The sequence below is a fragment of the Zea mays genome, chromosome 6 (assembly GCF_902167145.1).
Source record: "Zea mays cultivar B73 chromosome 6, Zm-B73-REFERENCE-NAM-5.0, whole genome shotgun sequence".
Classification (NCBI taxonomy): domain Eukaryota; kingdom Viridiplantae; phylum Streptophyta; class Magnoliopsida; order Poales; family Poaceae; genus Zea; species Zea mays.
Window position 1 is genome coordinate 60,152,807 of NC_050101.1, and position 6,811 is coordinate 60,159,617.

The following is a 6,811-nucleotide window of genomic DNA, read 5'->3' on the forward strand; positions in this document are numbered from 1 at the left end:
CAGGACGACTTCGACAACCACCGACCGCCATGCAACCATCGACAGGTTCACCAGGACCTCCCCAATCTCCACGACCACTTCACCGCAGCTAGACCGCCGCCATTAAGTCCTGCCGCCCTTTTCGCTACCACGGCTATTGTTCTGATGGGGTGGGAGCGCGGGTTGGAATGTTCACAAGCCTAGGGGGGTTTCGCAAGGTCAGTGACTCGTATGAATAGTTGCCTAAGGACTCGTTTGTAAGAGCGCAGGGGAAAATAAGCTAGGGATCCGAGAGCAAGATTGATTTTCTTTTCCATTTTGAAATTCTAATTCATTGTAATTTATAGCAAACTTAGAAAAACATAACTTAAATAATATTCATCCAAATTTGGTCAAACCAATTTTGATAGACTCTGCATAATATAATCTACCAAGCAAAATTAGTAGACCCCATATTTCCTATGTTACTTTTTAGAGTTTTGATTTAAATGAGAAAACTACTTAAAACTTAAAATAGGGAAAATGGTAGGAAAACTTTTAGACTGAGGTTGGGAAATTTAAGGAGATACTTGACCAGTAGTTGCAATGTTTAAAAATGATAAGCACCCCAGTACCTAAGATTAAGCAAATTTTATTCCCTAAAACTTGTTTTTACTCAAACTTGGAAAAAATGGAAAAGGACACCAAAACTAGAAACCAGAGAGCAATATTATTTTTCCTAGCATGCCTAAGTGATAAAGTTCAAGGGAAAATATATGGAACCCTAGTCTAGTCCTGTTCTAGAATTTGTGATTTAATTTAGGTATTGACTATTTAAGTAAGATAATGATTAAAAATAATAGTACATATGCAATAATATTAAGAAAAATTTAGTAGACCCTTGACTACTAATGTACCACTACAAAAATAGTAACCACCCCAGACTATCAGATTAAGTGGGTTAAACAAATAAAACTAGGATTTTGCCAATACCTGTAGAAGATAAAAAGGGACCAAAAGTAGAAAACATTAAGCAACCTTATTTTTCCCTAAGCACTTGAGATATGTGTTATAAGGGAAAAATATAAAAACGAGGTAGTTACACAGTAGAATATACCCCACCCCTGCCCCATGAGAAAGCTTATAGATTTTAAGAAATCATACAACCCATCCCCTATAAGTAAAAATAACCAACTTTAGGAATGATTGCTCTTGCGCAAAGAAGAAACTAGAAAAAATGGAAAATCTGTTGTTTGACATTTTTTTCAAATAGAGTGTTAGTAGAAAGCACCCACTAAGCTCCCAAACTTTAGAAAATAACCATTAAATAACCATTAGGTATCTTTGGTTGCAATTTGGCACAGGAGTATAATATTACCCATAAACATCAGCAAAAATAAGTTATAGGGCAGAAGCCACTTCTACACAAGGGTTGTAGTTTAAAGTGCCCTCTCTGCCCTAAAGCTTGTCATTTTTACAAAGATAACCACTCCCACTTTACACCCCAAATCTTGAGAAAAACTTTAGTATGTCAATAAGAAGCCACTGTAATTTTTATAGGATTTTTAGAAATTTGTAGAACATAAGCGCAGTTCAACCTACCCCATAAAAGCCCTAAAAAATAAAAGATGACAAATCCTTGAATCCTAGTATGCACCATGGACATGTACAAATATATATATATAAATATGTTGCATTCATACTCATGCATTTGCATTCATTAGATAACAATCTTGCGGATGGAGAGTACGTCTTGATCCAAGAGCAAGAGGCACGACAGGAAGAAGCCCAGGAACCAGCTCCCGAAGTCGTCACCGAAGAACCCTCCGCCGCACCCGCATTTGAAGGCAAGCCCCGGTTTATGCATAACCGTTATATATACTATTTTACTGCACTTAATGTTTGTAGGCTTGTATTGTGCACTTAAGTGTAGGAATTACTTGGAAACCCTAGTTGCATGAACTCAGGATTCCTGTGAGATGGATACTAGTATGTTAGGTCGAGTAGCTGCTATGCTAATTGAGGTTCTCGATAGAAGTTGAGTGATTTTTCTAGCACTCGTGAGAGGTCAGGAATTTATTGTATTCATCTTGATAACAGGATCTATGATGGTCTATGGACATGGATCCAGGGTCGATGCCTTGTCTATGAGACAGGAATGGACTTAAGGATTAATGTGCGGATACCTGAGTCAAGCATTTGAACGTACTAGACACATGTTGGGAAAAATGGTAACCGAGAAGCCTAGTACCTGATTGAACCTGCCCACAGACTTTGCTCCTCACTGGACCTGAGACGTAGTCTCCCATGCTAGCTATGGTGGGTACAAGTGCGGCCGTTGCACGACGGTGGCTGGGGACAATTGGAGCATTGTACGCCATGGCCGTGAGCCCTGATCTATTACTAGGGAATCGATGGGGACGGCTGACGTGTGTGGGGACAGAATGCCCCTACATGTCGTGTGTTTAGGTTTACCTTGCAAGGTTAAAACTCGATTCGAATCATCTGCTTCTCGCAGCCAATGAGACTACTTGACCCCTTGTACTACATCGAGTAAGAAGTGAAATGAGGTTTCTTGAGATAATATGTTGATTGCACTAAATGATTGTTACCATGTATGCTTAGAAAGGAGCAAACCTAGTGTTGGATATGCTAGAACTTGAAAAGCTAAAACTGGTTCTAGACTCAGCTAGTGCTTATGGCAAACCAAACCCCATCAGCCAAACAACTTCATGGTCTAGAGGTAGAGGAGTAGACTTGATATAGCTGAGGTGCCCGATCTTTCGGCGAGTAGAGATAATTCCGATTTGGCAGAAGATGACCCTTGCGATCCGACTACGACGAGCAAGCCCGAGGCGCCAATGCAATCTCTGAACCAACTCCTTGTGGTTACCGACCTTGCTGATGCGAGATCGGCCTGATCACGAAGATCGTTTCCTGTGCGCAATCGAAGAACGAACAAGAAAAAGATGCGAGCAATCTAATCTATTACTCGAGGGTGGAGTTCTGAATACATGAAGATAGCGTTGATTTGCACGTGTTCGAGAGTAGCTAAAGCTAACGTTAAACAAAACTCGAAGAACAAAGGAGGCGCAACTCCTGGATAAATAGAGAGGGGGCGCAGCCCCTAGGGGCGGCCAACCCTAGGTCGTCCACTATGGGCCGTAGTTGGGCTGGTCATCTATTCTTCTGTGCCCTCATTCTTCAGTAGCATGACGTAGTTAAGATCTCTGGCACGGGCCCGAGTGATTGGCCCTTGATGTGGAGGTGCTGCTGGTGTAGTCGTACTCATAGTGATGTCCTCATCATCCTCCCCTTCTTGAAGTGAAGTCGTCCTCGACGGCAACTCCTCATCCTCGGCAATATATGGTTTCAAATCTGCAACATTAAAACTAGTGGAAACACCAATTTCCGCAGGCAGGTCAAGGATATAAGCATTATCATTAATCTTTGTTAGCACCTTAAAAGGACCAGCAGCACGAGGCATTAATTTAGAACGGCGCAAAGTAGGAAACCGGTCCTTTCTCAAGTGCAACCAAACCATATCACCTGGCTCAAAAGTAACAAGTTTTCTTCCTTTACTACCAGCAACCTGATTTTTTGCATTAGTAGTAGCAATGTTCTGTTTTGTTTGTTCATGTATGGTAATCATTTGTTCAACATGTGCAGCAGCATCTACATGTGGGGCGTTCGCAGCATTAAGTGAAATCAAATCAATAGGTGCCCTAGGGATGTAACCATAAATAATCTGGAAAGGGCACATCTTTGTAGAAGAACGTGTGACATGATTGTAAGCAAATTCAACATGAGGCAAACAATCCTCCCAACGTCTCAAATTCTTGTCTAAAACAGCCCTAAGCATGGTAGATAAAGTTCTATTTACTACCTCAGTTTGTCCATCAGTCTGAGGGTGACAAGTAGTGCTAAACAGCAATTTAGTTCCCAATTTATTCCAAAGAGATCTTCAAAAATGGATTAGAAACTTAGCATCGCGATCAGAGACTATTGTTTTTGGAATACCATGTAAACGAATAATTTCTCTAAAGAACAATTCAGCAACAATGCTAGCATTATCAGTTTTATGACAAGGTATAAAGTGAGCCATTTTAGAGAATCTATCAACAACCACAAAAATACTATCCCTCCCCTTCTTAGTTCTAGGCAAGCCCAAAACAAAGTGCATAGAAATATCAAGCCAAGGAGAAGAAGGGACAGGCAAAGGCATATACAAACCATGGTTGCCCAAACGTGACTTAGCTTTCTGGCAAGTAGTGCAACGTGCAACAAGACGCTCAACATCATGGCGCATCCAAGGCCAAAAGAAGTGTGCGGCCAGCACCTCATGTGTCTTGTAAACGCCAAAGTTCCCCATGAAACCGCCTCCATGAGCTTCCAGCAGCAACAAAAGACGAACCGAGCTTGCTGTAATACACAGCTTGTTAGCGTGGAACAAAAATCCATCCTGTATGTGAAATTTTCCCCAGGGTTTGCCATCCTTACAATGTATATAGAAATCTTTAAAATCAGCATCGTCCACATATTGATCTTTCACAGTTTGCAAGCCAAAGATTCTAAATTCTAACTGTGAAAGCATGGTATATCTACGGGACAATGCATCAGCAATGATGTTTTCCTTCCCGTTCTTGTGTTTAATGATGTAAGGAAAGGACTCGATGAATTCTACCCAACTAGCATGACGACGGTTTAGATTTGTTTGTGTATGAATATGTTTTAAAGCCTCATGATCAGAATGAATTATAAACTCACGAGGCCAAAGGTAGTGCTGCCATGTTTGCAAAGTGCGAACTAAAGCATAAAGTTCCTTATCATAAGTAGAATATCTCAAGCTAGCACTGCTTAATTTTCACTGAAATAAGCAACCGATTTTCCTTCTTGTAACAAAACAGCACCTAACCCAATACCACTAGCATCACATTCAAGTTCAAACACTTTCTGAAAGTCGGGCAATTGTAAGAGTGGAGCATGGGTTAACTTATCTTTCAAAGTGTTGAACGCCTCTTCTTGTGGGGGGGTCCCAAGCAAAAGACACACCTTTCTTTGTGAGTTCGTGCAAAGGGGCAGCGATGGAGCCAAAATCACGCACAAAATGACGGTAAAATCCTGCAAGTCCAAGAAAACACCGAATTTGGGTGACCGTCGTTGGTGTAGGCCAGTCCTGAATGGCTTCAACCTTGCTGCTATCCACCTCAATGCCCTGCGGAGTAACCACATAACCAAGAAACGAGACACGTTGCGTGCAAAATGTGCACTTTTCCATGTTACCAAACAAGTGAGCAGCACGCAAAGAATCAAAAACAGCACGCAAATGTTCTAAATGCTCCTCTATAGACTTGCTGTAAATAAGGATATCATCTAAATAAACAACAACAAAACAAACCTATGAAGTCCCATAGAACTTCGTTCATTAAACGCATAAAGGTGCTGGGAGCATTAGTCAATCCAAATGGAATCACCAACCATTCATATAAACCAAATTTCATTTTAAAAGCCATTTTCCATTCATCACCAAGTTTCATTCTAATCTGATGGTAACCGCTACGCAAATCAACCTTAGAAAAAATAACGGCACCACTAAGCTCATCTAACATATCATCAAGGCGTGGAATAGGATATCAATAACGAACTGTGATGTTATTAATAGCACGACAATCTACGCACATATGCCATAACCCATCTTTCTTTGGAACGAGTAAAACAGGAACCGAGAAGGGATAAGAGACTCACGAATTTAACCTTTATCAAGCAACGTCTGCACCTCGCGCTGGATCTCCTTCGTCTCATCTAGATTTGTACGGTACGGGGCGCGGTTCGGAAGAGAAGCGCTGGGGATGAGATCGATCTGATGCTCAATGCCACGGAGCGGAGGAAGACCTGGTGGTATGTCCGTAGGGAAAACATCAGCATACTCCTACAAAAGGTTAACAACAGCATGGGGTATATCCAAACACGGTGCATCATCAAGCGGAACAAGCATGCGCGAGCATACAAGTGCATAACAGGGCATATGAGCTGCATGGAGATCATCAAAATCAGCATGTGTAGCAAGTAAAACAGGAGAGTGCAACTTGATTTAATAGGTGCGGCTGATGTCGATTTGACTTGTTGTGCAGTTTTAGTAGCCCTAGTAAGATCATCTTTCAAAATTTGGTCAGGGGTCATTGGATGTATAATTATTTTCTGGACTTTAACCATGAAAGAATAATGATTTGAACGACCATGATGTAAACTATCAGTATCATATTGCCAAGGTCGACCCAATAACAAAGAGCATGCTTCCATAGGAATAACATCGCAATCAGCATAATCAGAATAAGAACCCAGCGAAAAGGGGACACATACCGAACGTGTTATCTTTATTTTACCACCATCATTAAGCCATTGAATGTGATACGGATGTGGGTGTGCGCGAGTGGGCAAGGATAGTTTCTCTACCAAAGCTGTACTTGCCAAATTGTTGCAGCTGCCACTATCGATGATGATGCGAATCGACAGTTCGTGCACAATGCCCTTGGTATGGAATAGAGTGTGTCGCTGATTTTTTTCGGCCTCGGCAACCTGTGTGCTGAGAACACGCTGCACAACAAGACTCTCATACCTATCGGCGTCGATGGGATCAACGTGGACTTCGTCATTTTCTGCATGGTTAGTGGCAATCATAGCATGACTAGTTTCCTCGGAATCACTGGCTGAAGAGTACTCACCATTGTCACGTATAAGCAAGGTACGCTTGTTTGGCCAGTCCTGAATCATGTGCCCAAACCCTCTGCAACGATGGCACTGGATATCCCGTGTACGTCCTGTGGAAGAAACGGTGCCTTTGGCAGGGGGCGCC